The sequence below is a fragment of the Physella acuta genome, unplaced genomic scaffold (genome assembly GCF_028476545.2).
Source record: "Physella acuta isolate Inbredline_101_S28 unplaced genomic scaffold, ASM2847654v3 ptg000531l, whole genome shotgun sequence".
Taxonomy (NCBI): Eukaryota; Metazoa; Mollusca; class Gastropoda; family Physidae; genus Physella; species Physella acuta.
In genome coordinates this window covers 193466-218875 of record NW_026732050.1, presented here as the reverse complement: position 1 = coordinate 218875, position 25410 = coordinate 193466, and the positions used below count along the sequence as shown (strand labels likewise).

Here is a 25410-nt window from a genome sequence, read left to right as displayed (position 1 = left end):
GAGAAGAAAGCAGGAGCAGAGATCGTACAGGCGTCGCTACAACAACTCAGCCGTGGTATCGATATAACAGCTCAGCCGTGGTATCGATATAACAGCTCAGCCGTGGTATCGATATAACAGCTCAGCCGTGGTATCGATATAACAGCTTAGCCGTGGTATCGATTTAACAGCGTATCTGTGGTATCGATTAACAGCTCAGCCGAGGTATCGATACAACAGCACAGCCGTAACATCGATACACCAGCTCAGCTATGGTATCGATACAACACTTCAGTCGTGGTAACGATACAGCAGCTTTAGCCGTGGTATCGATGTAACAGCGTATCTGTGGTATCGATGAATAACTCAGCCGTGGTATCGATACAACAGATCAACCGTGGTATCGATATAAAAGCTCAGCCGAGGTATCGATACAACAGCACAGCCGTAACATCGATACACCAGCTCAGCTATGGTATCGATACAACAGCTCGGCCGTGGTATCAATACACTATCTCACCCGTGGTATCGATACAACAACTCAGTTGTGGTAACCGATACAACAGCTCAATCGAGGTATCGATACGTCAGTCACCTCTGGCTCGTTCGATTTTATTTGCAGGAAAAAGGTATCCTGTACTCCTTCAACTGCTCCGTTCGTCAATATTTAATTAGCTTTCGTTAAGAAAACATAATTAATTATTTTACTATCATCAAGGTGCAACGGACTGCACGTTTTCTGCCGAAAACCTCAGCTAGTCCCAAACAATGTTTTATTGAACATAAATTAATTAGTTGCCAATCATCAAATCCCTGTTTAATACAAGACTAGTTATGGCATTGTGGACGCTGATTTCTGTAAACATTTTTTTTTTGTCCATGGAAAATGATTGTTTTTAATTGTTTAATTTTACTAATTTTGAATGTTTTCTTCATAGCGCTGATTAGTTTTTAATTTTTTGTGTAAGTCTTAAAGTGAGTCACTGCCTCCTACGTGAGATCTGACGTCCAGTGTTCCAGATTTTTGGTTCCCATTTTATTTCGTTTTACAAACTGTGATATTCGTATATCGAAGCATGCTACTATCTTTTACAAACTGTGATATTCGTATAGCGAAGCACGCTACTATCTTTTACAAACTGTGATATTCGTATAGCGAAGCATGCTACTATCTTTTACAAACTGTGATATTCTCATAGCGAAGCATGTTACAAACTGTGATATTCGTAGAGCGAAGCATGCTATCTTTTACAAACTATGATATTCGTATAGCGAAGCATGCTACTATCTTTTACAAACTGTCCTACTCGTATAGCGAAGCATGCTATCTTTTACAAACTGTTATATTCGTATAGCGAAGCATGCTATCTTTTACAAACTGTTATATTCGTATAGCGAAGCATGCTACTATCTTTTACAAACTGTGATATTCGTATAGCGAAGCACGCTACTATCAGATTCGATCAAATACCTTCCAACATACGACACAACATACGACATAACATGCCTCAAATTACAGCTCAACATTTTCTCGGCCCAACATATGCCCCAAAATACTGTCGTAAATATGCATTAACATACGGCCCAACATATTGTTTAAAATCCGTTGAAATAACTGTAGTGCAATATAATCCGTACAACATAAACAGAAATACTGAAATATTCGATAGTCATTGATTGTAGGAAGAACATTTAAAATTTTAGTTTGAACCCAGTCAGGTTGTTGAACCCAGGGCAGGGTGAAAACGAGGCCATGACGTCACGAATAAAACGGAAGTGATCGTGGTAGAGGGGGGGGGGGGGTGAATGGTTAATTAGCCTCACTACATGTTACAAGAGATTACGTCATTGCGAAAAAAATCAATTGTTTTAAAATCACGTGACTCAATGGGGGAAAAATTGGCCCAGTTAGGCGGGGTACTAGGCCTTGTACCCATGGCCATGTGGCATTCTGGGCCACTTGAAATATATATGAGATATTGCCGGCTCTTCACAGACATGTAGGGTATTGGGCCACTTCACATATACATAAGACATAGGGCCACCACAGACATATAGGGTATTGGGCCACTTCACATATACATAAGATATATGGCCACTTCACAGACATATAGGTAGTGGGCCACTTCACATATACATAAGATATAGGGCCACTACAGACATATAGGGTATTGGGCCACTTCACATATATATTGGATTTAGGGCAACTTCCAAGACATAAGGGGCAACGGGCCACCTTTAAATGAGACCCATGCATGTAGAAGACGTGTGACTGTCTCAAGATGAAAGTTAAAAACAAATATGCCTCCTGGCGTGCCTGATAGTGATACAAACCCTTTCGCTAAGAGATTTCACCAAGTTACAGGTGTAATCACAGGTAGTTTAAAAACAAAGTCATGCCTGTAAAGTCATGCCTGTAACGTCATGTCAATTGCGTCACGTCTGTAACGTCATGTATGTAACGTCATGCCTGTAACGTCATGCCTGTAACGTCATGTATGTAACGTCATGTATGTAACGTCATGTATGTAACGTCATGCCTGTAACGTCATGCCTGTAACGTCATGTATGTAACGTCATGTATGTAACGTCATGTATGTAACGTCATGCCTGTAACGTCATGCCTGTAACGTCATGCCTGTAACGTGATGCCATTAACGTCATGTATGTAACGTCATGTATGTAACGTCATGCCTGTAACGTCATGCCTGTAACGTCATGCCTGTAACGTCATGTCTGTAACGTCATGTATGTAACGTCATGCCTGTAACGTCATGCCTGTAACGTCATGTATGTAACATCATGCCTGTAACGTCATGCCTGTAACGTCATGCCTGTAACGTCATGCCTGTAACGTCATGCCTGTAACGTCATGCCTATAACGTCATGCCTGTAACGTCATGCCTGTAACGTCATGCCTGTAACGTCATGCCTGTAACGTCATGCCTGTAACGTCATGCCTGTAACGTCATGCCTGTAACGTCATGCCTGTAACGTCATGCCTGTAACGTCATGTATGTAACGTCATGCCTGTAACGTCATGTCTGTAACGTCATGTCTGTAACGTCATGTATGTAACGTCATAACTGTAACGTCATATCTGTAACGTCATGCCTGTAACGTCATGTCTGTAACGTCATGTTTGTAACGTCATGTCTGTAACGTCATGTCAATAAAGTCATGCCTGTAACGTCATATCTGTAACGTCATGTTTGTAACGTCATGTCTATATCGGTTTATCTGTGATATTGTTTAACATGTTTTAACAAAACGATCGAGTGCAATAAACACGGTGAAAAGTATGAAAACAATTATCAGCGTCGAACTCTGCAACGGTTACACCCCCCCCCTCACCCCCACCGCCTAACGCCCTAACAAATTATCCAATCATAAATCATTAACAATATTACTAATTCTGTTTGTTTCAAGGCATAAAAAATAGCCGGGCTTCCCTCTGTGCAATAATTGCTATTGATTATCACCGCTAATCGGTGAAGTAAAATTTTGGGTTAGGATTGGGGTTGGGTTGGGTATGAGGGAGGGTTTTACGCATCAATTGGTGCACAAAAATACGCTTTTTAAATTCAAACTAATTTTTATCTTTAGAGCTCAGTATCTAACCTGGGTGTTATATGCTTAGTTACACTGTGCTAGATGGATTAATGTATGTTTACATGTCAGGAAAAACATCAATATTAGAATGCAGTCGCCGATACACACAACACACACACAAACACTCACACACCAATTTTTTAAACTCAATTCGATATTTTCTAAGTGAATTAAAAAAAAAAAAAAAAAAAAAAAAAACTAGCTACGAAAATTTATTAGCACCCCTCCCCCTCCCAGCTTCCTTCTTCTACTTCCTGCCACCATTCACTTCCTAACTACCCAAGAAGATTCACCCCCCCCCCCCTCCTTCTCCGAACACACACAGACTCACCACTTTTTTCTCCCTATAAAGGACGGAGGTGTGGCACATTTATTGCCTAATTTCTCATCCCCCCTTTTTTTCCAGTTCACTAAAATCAAGTTATCCATATAAAACAGCACCTTCCTAGCTTTCATATTTGTCGTTACACATTTTTTTAAATCGTTGATTCTCGTTCCTAGGTAACACAGTCATGTTGCTACGGTAACCAAAACACTACTCACTTTGCGCTAAACGCGCCAAATGAAAACAGGAAAGTCTAGTGTTTCTCCCGCTTTGTTAACGGGCAGGGGATGGGTGGGGGGGGGGGGAGGTGTGGTCGCAATTTTTTTTTGACGTGATATCGTGTGTAAACGTATGTTTTAACAGACTGACTTTGGTTAGCACATTAGTCATTAGTCACTAGTTTTCACATTAGTCATTAGTCGCTAGTTTTCACATTAGTCATTAGTCGCTAGTTTTCACATTAGTCATTAGTCGCTAGTTTTCACGTTAGTCATTAGTCACTAGTTTTCACATTAGTCATTAGTCACTAGTTTTCACATTAGTCATTAGTCACTAGTTTTAGGGATAGTGCACATTTTTCACGGTAAGGGTTGGGGCGGTTTATAGTTTTGTGGTGTTGTGTTAAAAGAGTTAGGATCATTGTTTCTTTCAGGTATTCCCCCCCCCCTCCCCCGAACAAAGAGCATTAATATTGAAAATACATACTTAAACCAGTGTCCGCCCCCCCCCCCCCTTAAAAAACAACAAAAAAACAAAAAACGTTCAAGTACACAGGAGTAAAAGTTTGACAAAGATCACTGGTTAGGATGGGGGTTGGGTGTGTGTGTCTGAGGGATTGGGGGGGGGGGGAGGGAGATATCACAATGAACACAACACCTAACCATTCATGCCCACACCTGGATGTGATGTAGACACCAACAATGTTAATATTTTTTATTCATATTTCTGAACCAAGCCTTAAAAGTCTATATTTAGAACTATGATACTCTCTAATCGCGATTCAAGTTTAAAAATAGTTTCATTAGATTAATCAAATACATTGGTTCTCTAATAAAAGATATACTTATTGTGTTAAGTTCGCGAATAGAGACTGCAAGTATTTATACTTTAAAAACAAAAAGCATATACGTTTCTTCTATTTAACACACCAGTTATTTTAAACAGTTGTCCGTATAAAGTGTAACACGAATTATTTTTGTTCACTTTGTGGGGTAAAACATTGCGATTAGGTGCAGGATTCACCAATCTGGATCAAAACGTTTACAACTGTCCCACATTTTTTTTATACAAACAGAAAGAAAATAGAGAAAAAAAAGAATTTCGACGCTACACTTGTCCGAAAACAAATTAAAAAAAACAACAAAAACATCAACAAAAACATCAAAAAAAACAAAATAAAAAAAACAACTCTAAATGTGCCGCAGACGCAGGTGAAATGTTTTAAAATAAGACAGACATGAAATCCTGGGATGAGCTACATCTCCAGGTAACACCAGACCACGTGACGATGTCTGGCTAATTAGGGACAGACATAATACGATGTTCATTAAGAGAGTCAACATTCAGGATAAAAACTAGACGCGAACCGTTTTTCTTGTCTACCCTGCTCACCCACCCACTCACAGAAGATGCTCACTGCCGGTGCGTGTGAAACGCTACCCGTGCGTAAATAGCATTAGCTGATGTGTGCGTGAGTAACGATGACCGATTGAGGTTGTTTATAATCGTGTATCTACATGCAGGCGGGGTCATTCGGTGCGTGGAAAGGTTCGGTGCTCGGCACAGTGATGAGGTAGGGAAAACTGAGGTAGGGGAATCTAGGGGAATCTGAGGTAGGGGAATCTGAGGTAGGGGAATCTAAGGTAGGGGAATCTAAGGTAGGGGAATCTAAGGTAGGGGAATCTGAGGTAGGGGAATCTAGGGGAATCTGAGGTAGGGGAATCTGAGGTAGGGGAATCTGAGGTAGGGGAATCTAGGGGAATTCTGAGGTAGGGGAATCTAGGGGAATCTAAGGTAGGGGAATCTAAGGTAGGGGAATCTGAGGTAGGGGAATCTAGGGGAATCTGAGGTAAGGGAATCTAAGGTAGGGGAATCTAAGGTAGGGGAATCTGAGGTAGGGGAATCTAGGGGAATCTAAGGTTGGGGAATCTAAGGTTGGGAATCTAAGGTAGGGGAATCTGAGGTAAGGGAATCTGAGGTACGGGAATATAAGGTAGGGGAATCTAGGGGAATCTGAGGTAAGGGAATCTGAGGTAGGGGAATCTGAGGTAAGGGAATATAAGGTAGGGGAATCTAGGGGAATCTGAGGTAAGGGAATCTGAGGTAGGGGAATCTGAGGTAAGGGAATATGAGGTAGGGGAATCTAAGGTAGGGGAATCTAAGGTTGGGAAATCTAAGGTAGGGGAATCTGAGGTAGGGGAATCTGAGGTAGGGGAATCTGAGGTAGGGGAATCTAGGGGAATCTAGGGGAATCTAGGGGAATCTGAGGTAGGGGAATCTAAGGTAGGGGAATATGAGGTAGGGGAATCTAGGGGAATCTAGGGGAATCTGAGGTTGGGGAATCTGAGGTTGGGGAATCTGAGGTAGGGGAATCTAGGGGAATCTGAGGTAAGGGAATCTAAGGTAGGGAAATCTGAGGAAGGGGAATCTGAGGTAGGGGAATCTAGGGGAATCTGAGGTAAGGGAATCTAAGGTAGGGAAATCTGAGGTAGGGGAATCTAGGGGAATCTAAGGTAGGGGAATCTGAGGTAGGGGAATCTGAGGTAGGGGAATCTGAGGTAGGGGAATCTGAGGTAGGGGAATCTAGGGGAATCTGAGGTAGGGGAATCTAGGGGAATCTAAGGTAGGGGAATCTAAGGTAGGGGAATCTGAGGTAGGGGAATCTAGGGGAATCTGAGGTAAGGGAATCTAAGGTAGGGGAATCTAAGGTAGGGGAATCTGAGGTAGGGGAATCTAGGGGAATCTAAGGTTGGGGAATCTAAGGTTGGGAATCTAAGGTAGGGGAATCTGAGGTAAGGGAATCTGAGGTACGGGAATATAAGGTAGGGGAATCTAGGGGAATCTGAGGTAAGGGAATCTGAGGTAGGGGAATCTGAGGGAAGGGAATATAAGGTAGGGGAATCTAGGGGAATCTGAGGTAGGGGAATCTGAGGTAGGGGAATCTGAGGTAAGGGAATCTAGGGGAATCTAAGGTAGGGGAATCTAAGGTTGGGGAATCTAAGGTAGGGGAATCTGAGGTAGGGGAATCTGAGGTAGGGGAATCTAGGGGAATCTAAGGTAGGGGAATCTAAGGTAGGGGAATCTGAGGTAGGGGAATCTAGGGGAATCTAAGGTTGGGGAATCTAAGGTTGGGGAATCTAAGGTAGGGGAATCTGAGGTAGGGGAATCTAGGGGAATCTGAGGTAAGGGAATCTAAGGTAGGGGAATCTGAGGTAGAGGAATCTAGGGGAATCTAAGGTAGGGGAATCTAAGGTTGGGGAATCTAAGGTAGGGGAATCTGAGGTAGGGGAATCTAGGGGAATCTGAGGTAAGGGAATCTAAGGTAGGGGAATCTGAGATAGGGGAATCTAGGGGAATCTAGGGGAATCTGAGGTAGGGGAATCTAAGGTAGGGGAATCTGAGGTAGGGGAATCTAGGGGAATCTAGGGGAATCTGAGGTTGGGGAATCTGAGGTAGGGGAATCTAGGGGAATCTGAGGTAAGGGAATCTAAGGTAGGGGAATCTGAGGTAGGGGAATCTAGGGGAATCTAGGGGAATCTGAGGTAGGGGAATCTAAGGTAGGGGAATCTGAGGTAGGGGAATCTTGGGGAATCTAGGGGAATCTGAGGTTGGGGAATCTGAGGTAGGGGAATCTAGGGGAATCTGAGGTAAGGGAATCTAAGGTAGGGAAATCTGAGGAAGGGGAATCTGAGGTAGGGGAATCTAGGGGAATCTGAGGTAAGGGAATCTAAGGTAGGGAAATCTGAGGTAGGGGAATCTAGGGGAATCTAAGGTAGGGGAATCTGAGGTAGGGGAATCTGAGGTAGGGGAATCTGAGGTAGGGGAATCTGAGGTAGGGGAATCTAGGGGAATCTGAGGTAAGGGAATCTGAGGTAGGGGAATCTAAGGTAGGGGAATCTGAGGTAGGGGAATCTGAGGTAGGGGAATCTGAGGTAGGGGAATCTAAAGCAGGGAATTCTAAGGTTGGGGAAATTGTGAAAGGTTTGGTAGTCTAGGGATATGTTAGGGTGTTTAGGGATATGTTTGGTTGTTTAGGGATATGTTTGGAGATTTCAAGCGCCCCCCCCCCCCCCCCGGAGAAAAAAGTCTGGAAGAAGCACTGTAGAGGAGTTTGTCAAACGACTCTCTGATATATAATAAAATGCATAAAGATCATAGGAACCTTTGACTTTAACAAAAATATTTGTAGACCGTGAACATGTTTTCTTATTAAAAGATCTGGTAATTTTTTATTTCTTAAAACCCCACTTAGGCCTTATTCTATACTTTAAAAGTAATTTTTAATGGTTATTTTAAAGAGACAACGGAAAAACACGAAGAATAAAATTAACTTTAAAGAGCTCATCAGTTTAAACAGTTATAAATAGCCCAACTCGGAATACAATAACCGGAAATGACTCAATCGCAGCCATTGTAAAAAGAGAACAGGAAGTGACGGCATTTGTTTTCACCCTGAGCTGCGAGCCCGCCCGGGGCTAGGTCTTGTTATGATGGCCGACTGAACCACGTGGTTCTTATCTGACAACACAATGGGCTGGTGCCCACCTCGCTGGCGTGACGTCACACGCGAGTAACATTTACCTGATGGGATCACCTGCTAATTAGAGGGGTTAAAGTTCGCTGAGGCTGGTGTCTTGTATGTTACGGGCAACTTGTCAGTAATGTATGAATGTCAATTTGTTTTCTATTGGTTGTAAGTCGCATCTTTAAACATGCTGTAAGACTACTGCCGTGTAGGCGTTTAAAGTATATTAAAACAGGTTAATGTCTGGTTTGAATACGATTAATGTCTGGTTTGTATAAGGTTAATGTCTGGTTTGTATAAGGTTAATGTCTTGTTAATATGAGGTTAATGTCTACTTATTATCCGATTTATAAAAATCGAATGCCTGGTTAATTTGAGGTTAATGTCTATTTAGTAGTTAAGTTCTCAATAATTTAATATTAATGTTCGGTTAATTTCTAGTTAATTATGGTTGATTGCGGGGCTAGGTCAAGTTAATGTTAGGTTAATATCTACATAACATATGGTCAATATGGGATTCATTCTCTGGTCAATATTGTGCTAGTGTTTGATTAACATCGAGTTAATCTCTGGTTAATCTCTGGTGTGCCTGTTGAGCATTAGCAGCCGGTCCGATGAGATCTACCTGTGGATGAGGACACAAAGCAGGTGCACCAGGTGAGACTCACCAGAAGGTGTTGGTGCACTGGCCTCTGACGTCAGCGACTCCCCCGCTGACGTAGACGTTACCCCCCAGCACACAGCTGGCGTGGTCTGTCCGAGGGTGGGGCATGGGCTGGACTGTGACCCAGGTGTCGGCGCCTGGGTCGTATCTCTCCACGCTGTCCGTCACTTTTCTCTTGTCCACCTCACCGCCTTAGGAGAAAACAATGATCGAATGAAAGGAAATGACTGCAGGCTGGAACATGTTCGTTTTACTTCTGTTTTCTTGTGTTAAATATTGAAATAAAGTGAAGGGAATGCATGTTTTATTTAGATTTATTTCAGGGATTATTTTTTGACGTTGTTTTAAATAATTAAATTTAAGGATATTTTAGTATGTTATATTTTTGTTTCTATAAAATTAACAATGCTATCCTCAGTATGTGTCTATATGAAGTTTCGGTTTGTCCATCGCCAAAGTTTTCAAGTCACGTGATATTGTTTGTTGTATTCTATTCGATGACTGGGCACTGTACTTCAACTTTTACAGTTTCCAACATTACCCGGTGTACAATGATATGGTGATTTAACCAACTAATCGTTTTATCTCGCTAAAAATAGATGTCTTTAATATCACTAATGTAGGAAGTCTTAGCAAAAATAGTGCGAAGGGTGCAGACAGCACCAGGTTTCACCCTACATAAAGACGCCATCGCTTAAGTAATCAGTAACTTAAAAGCTAGCCAGCCGCTACAGTTAAACACCTAAATCTTTATGAACCCATCAGTAACTTAAAAGCTAGCCAACCGCTACAGTTATACACCTAAATCTTTATGAAACCATCATGAACAGAAAAAAAAAGTTTACTTTCCATACCCCCCGACATTATGGGCCAACAACCTTTTTATTTTCAGAACTAACTTGATTACAGAACACGCTGTTTCTATTTTTAGACAACCCCTCCCTCTAATTACCCTTGCTAATAATCCCGGCGGTCCCGTGTTTCCATCAATGAAGCTTTAACCCCGCGAGCTGGGGGATTAGCTTCAGTCATCCGTGACCCCGCCGTTGTTTTTTTACACCGAGCACCCAAAAACCAAGTTTGTTTATATTTATATAGTCTGGTGAGCGAGTGCAAGTGTTTAGAAGTGGCAAGGGGTTATTGTACTGTAACGATAAAATCTTCATCCTGCAAGTGGTGCTGGGTGCTGGGTGGTGGGGGTGGGGGTGGGGGTGGGGTTATGACTTGAGGTGCACTGTACCAAAACGATAAACACCTCATCCCCTAGTGCAAGGGGTCAATAAGTACGCTGAAAGTAACTAGTCTAAGACAAATACCCAAATAACCCACGTGATGGGGGTGGGGGGAGGTGTGCTGGTTATATCCTGGTGTTCCCAAGGGTGATTTTTGTTAGAATAAACCATTTTAATACCGTTACTTTAACCTATATACATTTGAATTCATTTGAATTGCAATAAAAGATCATATTAAAAGAAACCAAGTGAATGTTCTAGAGTTATCTCTCTTGCCAGATATGACCTTTCTCCAAGGCCGAAAGGGCTTCCAAAATCCAACGTAGCTTAAATGACCTAACCACGACCTATCCATGAACTACCCATAACCTACCCGTGACATAGGGAAAACCACCAAGAACCACATGACATACCCATGACCTACCCATGACCTACCCATTACCTACCCATTACCTACCCATTACCTACCCATGACCTACCCGTGACCTACCCATGACATAGAGAAAACCACCAAGAACCACAATGACCTACCCATGACATAAAAAACCCACCAAGAACCACAATGACCTACCTATGACATAAAAAACCCACCAAGAGCAACAATGACCTACCCATGAACCACACATGACCTACCCGTGACCTACCCATGACATAGAGAAAGCCTCCAACAACCTCCGCCGTGAAGCGACACCTGGCCACCGCCATAGGCCTGCAGGCCGTCCAGCTGTTGAGCCAGGGGTCGAACCTCCTGACGTCAGAGCTGCACCTCTCGCTAGCCCAGTCCTTACCCCCCAGCAGGTACAGCCACCGCCCCCACACCACGGGCTTGTAGCCGGTGACATTCTGCATGGTGTACATGCACATGGTGTTCATCTTGGGCAGCAGACGGGCAGACGACAGGGGGTCCAGCATGAAGTAGTTGACCCTGGGGCGGCCTGACGACTGGTCAAACAGCAAGACAAACGTGGCCGTCTGCTGGTCGGGGCGGGAGTCCGTGGCGTCCATGGCGGGTGGGGGCGCGTCGTACGGTGAGGATTTAGATATCTGCTGAGTCATCCCATTAAACTCTCGGCCACCCAGCGGTGTCGTCCTACCCTAATCTCCCAGATCTCGGAGGTTTGTTCATCTGCAAATTGAGAAAGAGAAAAAATTAACAGATATCTTCATCAATGACTTGTATTTGAAAACATAATATAAACAAAATGAACGTATTTTAACACCAAGGGTTGATTGAGCTATTTACTAGTGAAACAGTAAAATGGGTTGCGTTAAATTTTGAAAGATAATACAAATATCCTCAAACAATTTGAATACAGCTTACTAGAAATAACACAAACGTTCGAATTTGAAGACAGTATAAATGCACCATTGTTCTTAACATACCTTTGATGCTAGCGTACTTCCCACGAATGCTTTGAATTAAAGACACAGAGTTCCCATCACACGCATCACTGTGTGATTTAGAACGTACAGATTCGAACACTGGGCAAAAGCTTGAGTTACACGTCAAATTCAAATAATTTACCGGCAGGTACTTTTTCTTTTGGAAGTACCGTCATAATCAAATTATCAAAAAATAATTGCATTGTGTTAGTTAATTTAAACCCCAAAAAAGCGGGGGAACGAAATATACGGGGGAGCTTAAGCGCAAGTGAGAGTTTAAGTTAACTGAGCTTGAGTGTGACGAAGAGCTAAAGTAGTGTAATGGGTGCTAAAATGTAACGGAAAGCTAGCGACTACCCACAGACAATATCTTGTTTGATTCCACGGAACATACATGCCCTCTTTCCTCCTGTTTATATCTACATTAGCCGTCAAACTTCAGAGCGAGTACTATGTATAGAACACGTGAGCTGTAGTGTGAGCACCACGTCTAAGAACTGACGAATAAGTACCACGTCTAAGAACTGACGAATAAGTACCACGTCTAAGACACGAACATAGAATAAAGGACAACACTAATTTACTAGATATACATCATCAAGGGCCAAATATCTGCTGCACAATCAGATAGTTAAGATTGGCCCTTAACATCAAAACGTCTTAGGAACAAAAACTTCACTCCCGTAAACTTGAATCTCTTTCATAGCAGTAGTGGCCATGCTTCATGTAAACAATGGAGGAAAACCGTGAGTTCACAGGAAGTGCGTAGCTCGTTGAACTCAGATAGGAGGTTAAATTTGAAAGGTGAGACGTACTCTACAGAATCTCAGGGTAGGACAAACTATGATTAATTTGTGTTTTAATCCTGGGATACTGCTCATTTTATGGGAGTTTAAAATAAAATAAAATGTTTGGCAATTAGCGTCAATGATTTGTGTAAAGAATCATTTAATGCCGTACCCGGTATGGACCACCACTCCACCCATCTCCCTCACCCTTCTCCACAATCAACCACACTAGTAACGCCACAACTACACCCTTAAATCCCCACCTCACCCCCTGGACAACTTGAATTTAGCAACACATTCTTCTGTTGTACGAAAATGCTTGTTTGTAATTACCCCCACTAAACCCCACAAACTTCCACAAACCACCCCCCACCCCACAAACCCCCACAAGCCTCAACAAATCCCCACAAACCTATTTTCGTTTCTCTGACAAGTTTAAATCTACATCCACGCGATAACAACATGCCAATTAGATTTTAATTAATCAAGACGTATAGAATTTAAACCTGCTTTCGTGTGGTGGCGTTGGAATATTTAAAGACTTGAAACAAACCTGCACATTAAGGACGAGGTTCAAAAAAATTGCAAGAAAAACGAAATGGAACGCTAAATAAAACAAAGGGACACAACACCGCAACGAACATGTTACTGATGCGGACAGGCGTCGTGTTTCTTTCAGTGTGGCGAGTGCGGAACAGACCATTATCAATATTTGATTGGCTAGTTTCATTTTTGCCGCACTAAATGTAAGGATCATTTTTTATAGGGCGGCGTACAAAAAATTTCTTAGAAGGCGTTCTTATGCATTGCGCACTGGAGGAGTTTTTTGTAGGGAAAACAAACGAACAGGCAAAGTAGGGCGGGCATTCTACTGGAAAATTGGACCCGTCTATATGTGTAATCCAAACAATCACTTCAACCCCCCTCCACATACATCCCCACCCCAAGCCCCACAATACTTTTGTGTGGTGATTCGATTTTTTACACACACACACACACACACACACACACACACACACACACAAATACATACAAATACACACACACAGGTGCAAAAATAATTTCCAGGCCAGAAAATACACAAATGATGACATAACATGCCAGGAAACATTTATAAAACAGCACGCAGCCAGCCAAACACGCATAAAACACCAAACATCAAAACGCATAAAACACCAAACATCAAAACACGCATAAAACAACATGCTAGAACACACACGCATTAAAAAAAAATAAAACTACCGACTGCGGATATAGCGATGGCCAACTATGTCATTAAACTCTGGAACTGTCTTTGTCACAGCCAGCAGACAAAGTCATAGACTTGATATTAAATATAATAATATGATTGGAGGAGAAGTTAACATTGACATTTCGGTCACTTGTCACCTTCGTTGGAGAAAAGTTGAGTTAAATACAAATGGCTTGAGAGAGAGGGTAAGTGTCGTGCAGTTAAGTTTGCTAGACTTTTTCTTATCAACTGTGTGGCATCATATGGGTGGGACTGATGGGGCGACGTCCTATGGGTGGGATTGATGGGGTGACGTCCTATGGGTGGGACTGGTGGGATGACGTCCTATGGGTGGGGCTGATGGGGTGACGTCCTATGGTGGGACTGATGGGGTGACGTCCTATGGGTGGGACTGATGGGGTGACGTCCTATGGTGGGACTGATGGGGTGACGTCCTATGGGTGGGGCTGATGGGGTGACGTCCTATGGGTGGGACTGATGGGGTGACGTCCTATGGGTGGGACTGATGGGGTGACGTCCTATGGGTGGGATTGATGGGGTGACGTCCTGTGGGTGGGACTGATGGGGTGACGTCCTATGGTGGGACTGATGGGGTGACGTCCTATGGGTGGGGCTGATGGGGTGACGTCCTATGGTGGGACTGATGGGGTGACGTCCTATGGGTGGGACTGATGGGTGACGTCCTATGGTGGGACTGATGGGGTGACGTCCTATGGGTGGGGCTGATGGGGTGACGTCCTATGGGTGGGACTGATGGGGTGACGTCCTATGGGTGGGACTGATGGGGTGACGTCCTATGGGTGGGACTGATGGGGTGACGTCCTGTGGGTGGGACTGATGGGGTGACGTCCTATGAGTGGGACTGATGGGGTGACGTCCTATGGGTGAGACTTATGGGGTGACGTCCTATGGGTGGGACTGATGGGGTGACGTCCTATGGGTGGGACTGATGGGGCGACGTCCTATGGGTGGGACTGATGGGGTGACGTCCTATGGGTGGGACTGATGGGGCGACGTCCTATGGGTGGGACTGATGGGGTGACGTCCTATGGGTGGGACTGATGGGGTGACATCCTATGGTGGGATTGATGTGGTAACGTCCTATGGGTGGGACTGATGGGGTGACATCCTATGGTGGGATTGATGGGGTGACGTCCTATAGCTGGGACTGATGGGGTGACGTCCTATGGGTGGGACTGATGGGGTGACGTCCTATGGGTGGGACTGATGGGGTGACGTCCTATGGGTGCGACTGATGGGGTGACGTCCTATGGGTAAGATTCACATGTCGGCATCCTATGGGCGGGACTCGTGAAGTAGTTTTTAATTATTTGTAAAATCATGTTCAGTGTTAAAAAACTAAAGAGTTCATCAATTTTGAAGAAAAGTTTTTGTATTCATTTTGTACAAATCCAATCTTCTTATTATTATTCTTCGTTCTTAATTTTAGAAGGGATCCCCTCCATAATTAAGTATACGTGTCAATTGGTTATGCGCCATTGAGGCCATTGACTCCGATTTCAGCCTGCTTTTCTATTTGGATTTGCTTCCCTGTGTCCAACCGAGACTACAAGGTGAATGATTTTGGAGTTGAAGAGCCTCAACTGCCCGAGAATTCGAACTCGAGACTTTTCGGTTTAGCAACCATGAGCTTTACCGACTCGACCATGCCGACCCCTACAAATCCAATGCGTTTGTTGGTTTTAATAATTGTATTGGTACCTAAGTAAACTTGGAAAAAACAACAACAGCCAAAACAAATTGGTTTTATCTGGTCTCTACACGGTACATATTATCAAACATTGCTTAATTTACTAGACGATCATGACAATTAAAAGCGTAAACTTCAGGGGATTCCCCACGATTCGCGATTATGTCACGTCATTATGTGGGGTAGTTAACCCATTTAGCCGTGAAATTGTCACGTGATCATGTGGAGCAATTAACCCGTTTAGCCGGTTAAGTTGTGTAAAATTTAGTTAGGATCACCACTAGCTAGAGACAAGAGAGCCACTAAAGATGGCGTCACAACAACAAAACAAACTGGGTTTCTGACACTCCATCTTGTGTGGTTACCATGGAAATGGTCCACTGTGAGTATGCTGGTATGGCAAGGGATAGAGCGAACAAATACTTACCTAATTGTTTAAAGTTCTGTTTTCAAGTTAGCGACTTCCATTTTCACTAAGCAATCACTAGGCACGCATAGATTTAAAAAAAAAAAACACAACTCAGAGGACTTCTACTTCATCTGCCCTGATATTTCTGAAAGCGCCATCTACATTACAGTTTTTACCGACTGTTTTTTTTATAGTGTCTAATGTCACATACAGTATTAAAATGTACACACGAGTATCCATTAAATAACATAATGCATTTGCGATCGAATTTAAATGTAATAACATTTTTTTTAAGAAATGACGACCCGTAGTAGACAATCTATAAAATATGACACACAAAGATGACCCATAAAAGTTGACACATAAAGATGACCCATAAAAGGTGACCCACAAACGATGAACCATAAAAGATTACCTATAAAAGACGACATACAAAAGATGACCAATAAAAGATGACCCATAAAAGATGACACATAAAAGATGATCCACAAAGATGACCTATAAAAGGTGACCTATAAAAGGTGACCCATAAAGATGACACATAAAAGATGACCCACAAAAGACGACACACAAAAGATGACCTATAAAAAATGACCCAAATCATGGCAGGAGCCTGTAGCATTGAACCAAAAATAGTTCGATAGATTTGAACACCATTTCAGACCAAAAATTCTAAGTTCAAAGACAAATTTATTTACAGTTTAGTTTTAATTCAGTGCTAACATAAAAAAAAATCCTTCTCAAATAAGGGGGAAACGATTTTTTTATTTCTATACCAAAAAGACTCTTAAGAACATGATCAAACAACATTCTCTCCCCTGGCAGGGCAAATCGGCACCAAAAGACAGCAGAGTTTGTCCAAAATCCTGGCAATGAGGGTCCAGCGGCGAGGGTCGATTGGCCCACTGATGAGATGTGCTAAGCAGACGTGTCTTCCCTCGTTATCTTAAGAGCCCCCCCCCTCCAGCATTGATGACTAATAGAAAATTGATAGCAATGGAATCTTTCTTTAGCGAGAGTTGGGGGAAAGTATGGTGTCTCAAAGGAGTCATTTTATCTTTATTTGTTTAGAGATTATTGCTGCAGTCTAATCGCGGGTTGGAAGATATTGCGGAAACTAATCCCTTGCTTCCATTGAGTTTTTATTGGAGATGTTTTTACCATCGACGTGCTGATTGAAGCCTCCTTTTAAATGGGGATAAAATTTACAGCGAGCGCACATAGATCTTTATTAAATAGAATTGATAATAAATTTGATTTTGTACGGAACCCAAGTCGTATTAAATTGTCCTTAAAAGAGAACTGGTATTAAATTATTTCTTGTCATGCCTTAAAAGTAAAAAGCCGAGGAATTTTGTAAATGTGTTATGGATTAAGATTAAGATTCCTAGTTGTAAGAATAGAAGCCTGACATCAACGCACAAGTAATCAACGTACCAGACAACACCGCTGTAGACATCAACACACTAGATATCACTAGACATCAACATGATTGTACTAGACATCACCACACTAGACATCAACGTACTAGGTCATCTACTAGACACCAAGATATGAAGACCTTATTAGTGCCAACCATATCATTCACATGCAGTGTTTCTTTCAGGCAACCCCCCCCCCCCACCCCCAAAACGGATTATAGTTTATATAGAAAATATATAATTTTACCAGTGTCCGCCTCCACCCACCCCGGAAAATTGGAAAATTTAGTCCACCCCCCCCCCCCCCAGAAAGTTTCAAAGTTTAAAAAAAGACTGAAACACTATCTACATAAGCTTAGAGATAGCTGTCTTCCAACTAAAGTAAAACACTAACTGTAGCAGCGATTGTTGGGCCTTACAATACACCAGTATTTTAGAGGCGTGAATTCTTGTTGTTTACAGCCCAATAACAAATTGTTATCTTTACATCACAGGCAATAAAAGTTATCGATTTCTTAGGAAGGCTTAAAAATATAGAAAATTATAAAGCTGGAAAGTTATTTTTTTCCTTAAAGCAAAAAATAAAAATAATAATAATTGTCGTGGTTTAAAATTGATAGCCTGTTTCCGGCGTAGGATCAATTTCTTTCGTGTTATTACTGGAGCAAACGGTCAAAAAACGTATCGTTCGGATCACAAACCCTGACTGGTTGTTGTGTAAGGCGCGAGATACATAATTGCTCGTTAATTAACCATTACGTCATTCGAAACTTGGACGGATAAAAAATATTTACGTAACAAGGAGTTTGAGAGTTGGATTGATATCTGTGGGTTGCTGAGCGAAAAGTGACGATAAGGACAGCTAGAAATCATGGACCGTGTAGAAAGATTGGGTAAGATTATTTCACAGAGATTGGGTAAGATTGTATGAGAGAGATTGGTTTGTCTGATAGCTATATACGACACGTTTTAGTCTTTAAAGATGACATCCGCCTTAAGGACACATGAAAAGCCAGTGCAGACAAACTTAGTCGGGGGGGGGGGGGGGGGTAGGGGGCGGTGTCAGGGGGCGGCTATGGGACGACGTTTGTCTGTTAGCAAAAAGGTCTCGAGTTCGGATCCCGTTTCGGAAAAAAGACTGACGTCCCTGAGTCCACCCAGCTGTGATTGGTACCTGACTTACGTTGGGGAAAGTATAGGCTGCAGGGCATAATGTTGACCATATCATCCCTTCAGGAAACATAAACTCTACTTCATCTGTACAATGGAACAAAATTTAAAGTGGGCCATTTAGTATATCCATTTGGTTAGCGTTTTTAATTGGTGTGTTCCTGTTACGTGCTGTTGTTGATGTGGTTTTATTATGGTGGTGCTTTTGTCGGTGTTTTTATTTTTTATTGATTTAAAAAAATGCACTTGTATGTTACTACTAAGTTGTAATGTATGTTTTACAAGAAATGTTAGTAGCTCAGTCAGGTGTAGATTTCATACCGTGATACTTTTCTATTGATAGATCTGTTTATTTATCTATTTAAAGATAACTGACATACTGATTTATAAACTCCTGTAATTGATTGTATTTAAGAAGTATTAATTCGGGTTCATTAACTAAACCGTAGATGTGTCACTAAAATAAGTCAATTAGTTTCAAATGTATAATTAGTGACCTGGACTTAATTAACCAGCCTAATGGGTCCTTGGTGTGCGTGTTTCCCTCCCCTGTAACCAGTTACCACATCTCCTGCCGTCTTGTGAATAGAGGGCCCAGTGCTGGGTGCCATTCATCCCCGCCGCTACTCGCTGGCCCACTTCCGTCAATACTAACCGAGGGGGATTGTGGGTGGAGGGGGATTGTGGTTGGAGGGGGGTTGTGGGTGGAGGGGATTGTGGGTGGAGGGTAATTGTGGGTGTAGGGGATTGTGGGTGGAGGGGATTGTGGGTGTAGGGGATTGTGGGTGGAGGGGATTGTGGGTGGGTGGAGGGGATTGTGGGTGGAGGGGATTGTGGGTGGAGGGGGATTGTGGGTGGAGGGGATTGTGGGTGGGTGGAGGGGATTGTGGGTGGAGGGGATTGTGGGTGGAGGGGATTGTGGGTGGAGGGGATTGTGGGTGGAGGGGATTGTGGGTGGAGGGGATTGTGGATGGAGGGGGATTGTGGGTGGAGGGGATTGTGGGTGACGAGCGATGTAGGACGTGATGTGATGGAGTGAGTGGAAACGACGAGGTAACGACATCTAAAGCATGTTGTGTGGGGGCTGGCGTGGGGGGAGGACAATAGATGGAGGGAGGTGGCAGAAAGAGGGGGAGGGAGGCGGCAGAAAGGGGGGTGGGATGTGGGATGTGGGATGTGGGAATCGGCAGTTAAGAAAAGGGGGTTAACAAAAGGGGTCGAGGGCTAAAAGACGTTTTGAGGTCATGGTGTTGGAGTCGGGGGGGGGGGGGGGGGGTATTTGATCAAATCGATAAAAATAATGTATAGAAACTTATATAAAGCTCATTAAATTGTAGATTTGGTATTGTTGAATTGGCGTTGAGTCTCTGGCTTCAACTAACTGTGTACAGGTTTAGACAAAGTGTTGCAGGTTTAGCCGGGATTGTTGTGGGTTTAGCCGGGATTATTGTGGGTTTATTGTGCACACATAGACGTCTCAATCTTACGTATATGGCTCGCTAGCTCACAGCATTCTAAACTAGATGCGCGTAATTCGAAATAATAGAAACATCATTTTGTATTAGGGATTTTAATCCTTACCAAGTTTTCTACAAATGGACACAGTGTCTTTATAAGACTGGCATTTTAAATACATGGGAAGAGGATTAGAGGGTACTTTAAAATCGTGCTAGGATTAGGTGCTAATGTAAAATGGAATAATTATTTTTATTTGATTTTTGTTTTGTTTTGTAAACTTAAAATTGTTTGTAGTTGTAGTTTGCAGGTTACAGATTGTGGTGGTTAGTATATACTGAGATGCTGGTTCGCAGTTAGTGTAGTGTGGATTGCAGATTTTTAAAAATGTCATTTTTTGCAGAAATTAACAACGGAGAACTTTACGCAGATCTGTGGGTGAACGCACACGTCCTTACTTACACCAAACTTACTCACTCTAACACTACCCACACCAAACTTACTCACTCTAACACTACACACACCAAACTTACTCACTCTAACACTGAAACTGCTCGCTCTAATCTGAAAAGAAACACGTGTTTCCAGAAAAAAAAAGATTAAACTGCAACCTCTTTTTTTTTAAACTTTTTTTTCCTTCCCCAAACGAGGCTGTAGGCTTAATCTATCTCATGCGCATGACCAGAGGTGTCACTGGAGCTTCCGGTGTGAATCATGATAAATCTTTGCACATTATTTCATCGTGTGGCTGGCGGTGACCTCTGAACTCGCGAGATGTGTTTTCATCTCTGACTCCGCCGAGGTCATATCCGTCAAATATGGTGGACGTTGTACAAAAAAATATCTTGAAATACAAGCGGATTATTTTTGTAAACATTAATTTAAAGCTTCCATTGCTTATCTAAGTCGTAGAAGTGTTTGTTATTCGAGTTGTATCCAAAACCGAACTTAAAAGTTGTAAGACCTAGCTCAAAACTAGCAGACCAACAACAGTGGCGGCTGTGGGTCAGTGGCGGAACTAGAAAAAAAGGCTCCCCCGCAAAAACATTTTCTGGGCCTCCCTATATATATATATATATATATATATATATATATATATATATATATATATATATATATATATATATATATATATATATATATATATATATATATATATATATATATATATATATATATACTACTGGTATATCACCACACTAGACATGACATCAATGTACTAGGTCATCTACTAGACACCAAGATATGAACACCCTGTCAGTGCCAACCGTATCATTCACATGCAGTGTTTCTTTCAGGCAACCCCCTCTCCCCTACCCCCAAAACGAAATATAATTTATATATACCAGTGTCCGGTTATCGGAAGTCGCTCAAAAGTTGATCAGGATCTACGATTTTGATAAAATACTTATATATGAAATTTCATCAACCTAGCTGTAACGGCACTCAAGTTATCGTGTTTACACACGGACAGACAGACAGACACACAGACAGACACACAGACATACGGAGAAGATTGCAAAATTATGTTTTTCCCTATCAGTGAAGTGTAAAACGTCGAGATTTTTAAAAATCTCGATTTTTTTTGCACGATTACAAGACTTTCTCTATACTTCGTATATACGAGAAAGTAATAAAAAAATAACGATGTTTTCATCAGATACAACCAGGCTCATTCACTTTAGCAGCCATCTTGTTTAGGTTTTTTTAAAAAATAATATCATAGTTTGAGATTCAGGTGGTAGGCCTAGGTTGTTTTTTTTTAGATCACATTTTACATTTCAATATCATTTTTTTTCGCCTCAGACATGTAATTTACATGTTCGCTTTAGTATTACAGTTTTCATCATCGGCTTGTGAGTACTGATACAGATTTACAATAGTAATATTTCTTTCTTACTTGTAGCCTGCTTTCATTCATTTAAGATGGTTTACTTATACATAGATCTAATACAAAACGTCTAAATATAAAAAAAAATGAAAAATTTAAAAAATTAAAAAATTAAACATTACAATATTTTTTTTTAAATGTTTATTTACAATAACTACAATTCGTTTTCATCAAGGGAGAAAACTGTCTTTCAGGTTCAATTTTTCAGTAAAACGTTGTCATCATTTAAAGGTCTGTAGGCTGATGAATACTGAGCAGGGCATGATTGGAATTATTCAGAAGATATCATTCTCATAGTTAATCATTTGCCTTGTGTCTTTGTGGTTGGTACCTTTTTGTGAACTACTGGCAGCAATGCTACCCCACGATGACTGCGAGGAACCTTCAACCAGAGACTCTATTGAAGGCTGTCTTCTGGCCATTTGGACTCTCAGTTGTATGTTGTTTATCATACTGCCAGCAGTATTGGCAATCGCTTGTTCTGCTGCCTCCATTTTCTCAAAAGTCACAAAAGCATTGTGTTTCTCTAGCTCCATGTTGATGTTGATAATATTTCCATAGTGTGAAAAAAGATTTTCTGATCATCTCCTCTGTGATGCCGATCCCATCAACGTAGACAGTGTTTCCCTTCTTTGGCGCCTCTGGCGGATCTCGTTTTGGGCTATCGTGGTTTCTGCCAGAGTATCCTCCAGACACAAAACTGTCATTGAGGCTCTTGAACCTTTTGGGTGGCTGTGGCTTGTCAACTTCTTCATCTGCGCTAAAGGAATTGAAAGGGTGAAAAGTGACAAGACCAGTGGGCTTATCATTATCTTTTTTCTTCTCAAAATTTTTTGAACGTTTAAATCCAAACTTTTCTTTTTGACTTTGGACTTTGATAGCCCCTGATTGGACTAATTTTTTGGCTTGCTCTGTTGCTTTATCAGCTGCATCAATGGATGTTGCGGGTACAGGTTTGCTAGCAGATTTGTTCAGGGTAGTTTCTTTCTCTTGAGAATTTGCAGCAGATTTCAAGGATTGCAGTTGTTTTTTCTTTTTCTTAAGCCTTGCAAGTGTTTGTTTCAGGATTTCTTCTTCCTCAGTCAATGCAATTGGAAAATGCATGATTCTAAACATTACAATATCATTAGACTACATAAGCAATTACTGCAGACAAACAGCGAGTATCACTTGTACATGCGGTCAAAAGTATATAAACTCGTAAGCTTGATTTCTGCACTGGTTTCTCGCGTTATGTTTATATTTTTGATTTTTTAAATTTATATTATTAATTTTGAATACATTTATTTTTATAGCTATACGATTCTTTAGTATGTTTTATTTAAATAACAATTGAGAGAAACAATTGCTTTTTAATTTACATAGTACAAAACTATTTAAATGAGTTTTATGGTAACTCATATTTTAAAGAAGGGCAGTAAGTCATGGAAGTATTGTGAACGTTTGTCTATCTTTCAAACTACAGATCTTGTAGATTTTAAAATATTTTTCTGCGCAACAGTGTGTGTTAGCTACTGTAGAACAATCACTGCTATAGTAGACCAGTTTTTTTTTTACCAAACCACTATCAAGGTGCACGAAAAACATTGTTTATGAAAAGAAAAAATGCATTGTTTTTGGTCGGAATTGTGTCCCCCCTTGCGTGAGTCTGGCGGCATGGCAGTTCCGCCCCTGCTGTGGGTAAAACAACCATACGACCTTAGCGACAACTAAAAGGCGACAATGAATTAGGAGACTTCAGAAACCTTCAACCGCTGGGATAGTTTAATGAGCTAAAGTTAAGTAATCAAAATTATATCAACATCCGTGTAATCTAAATCATCAAGTTATGTTTCATCCAAATATAAGACAAAGAATTAATGCTTACTATCGCGATACCCAACACAAAGAATTAAAGCACGATACATGGAGACTCCCTAGAGTTCCAACATTCAAAATCCTAGCAGCTTGTTTATGGTTAGACTTCCATATGTGAACGTTAACGTAGTAGAGCCGCCCTTCTCTAGAGTAAAAACTTGTGTAGATAATAAATTGTGGAACTATTTGTACAAGGATATTTAAGTATGAAAGAGACGATGTGGTCGACTGGTACAGCGTTCAATTACAAACCCAAAAGTTTTGAGTTCGGATCCCGGGTCCAAGTCCGTACGACGTCCCTAAGTTTTGGTTACCTGGTTCACTTTAGGGAACGTATTGGCGGCTGAGAAGTGTGCTGACCACACTATCCCTTCATATACCGAGGTCACAGAAGCAGGGGAACTCTACTTCATGGACAAAAAGTTTCGAAAGATACTTTGATTTTTATTTAAATATGGGACTCTGTAGGTTTGCGCCACTACGGAACATACAGTGAACATACGGGGAACATGCTGGGAACATACGGGGAACATACAGTGAACATACAGAGAACATTCGTGCCTGGTGTGACACCATTTAACATCGAGGGAACCTTGTTGACCGACCTGTAGAAACAATATGGAACATACAGGGAACATACAAATAACGTACAGGGAACATACAGGGAACATACAAATAACGTACAGGGAACATACAGGGAACAATGGTGCCTGTAGACACACAATGGAACATAGCGGGTTGTGTCATTTGGTTGTACATTAAACAAACACGCCGATTCATTGAATTCGGTCAATGGACGAAAATCACCATCACTAATTGTTGAATAATTAATGAGAGGTTTAACGAGGTTGTTTACAGGTCATTAAGTTATGCTGTGCGGCTTTGTGTTTGTCACAGTCAGACGTACGGGTTATTTCCCTTTAGACTGGGTATTGGCACGGCACTTGTGTCGTTCTGTGAATCATGCTGATAAATTTAAATTATTGTTTGATCAGCCTTTAAACTAGAGAACACGCGTCTTATGCTAATTATTTGTTAATTGTTTAAAAATAATTTAAATAAAGAATGTTAAAGAACACTATAAAATAATTATAAGAAAACATATTTTCTAATTAGTAATGTTTTTAATGTTAACCGTTAGTATTAGTATTAACCTAATTTAATATTATTTAAATTTATTATAGATTATCCTTTTGATTGCAATATATCAATAACATATTAGTAATAATAATAATAGTAATAATAGTACTAATTACTATTACTATTATTATTATTACTATTATTATTATTATTATTATTATTGTTGTTGTTATTATTGTTGTTGTTATTATTATTATTATTATTATTATTATTATTATTATTGTTATTATTATTATTATTATTATTATTATTATTTTATAACAATAATAAATATTTTTTTAATAATCTATTTTTATTATAACTACTACTTTGAGGCCGTGTGACAAATGTAAATTTATTTAGAAACATGTTTTAATGTTGAAATCAATCTGCATGAG

At 41.1% G+C, this 25410-nt stretch overlaps 1 pseudogene; it reads right to left on the bottom strand.

Annotated features, from left to right (window-relative positions):
- Positions 1 to 22177: 22177 nt before the first annotated feature.
- Positions 22178 to 23140, bottom strand: LOC131945202 (negative elongation factor E-like; annotated as a pseudogene).
- Between the last annotated feature and the right edge of the window lie 2270 nt (positions 23141 to 25410).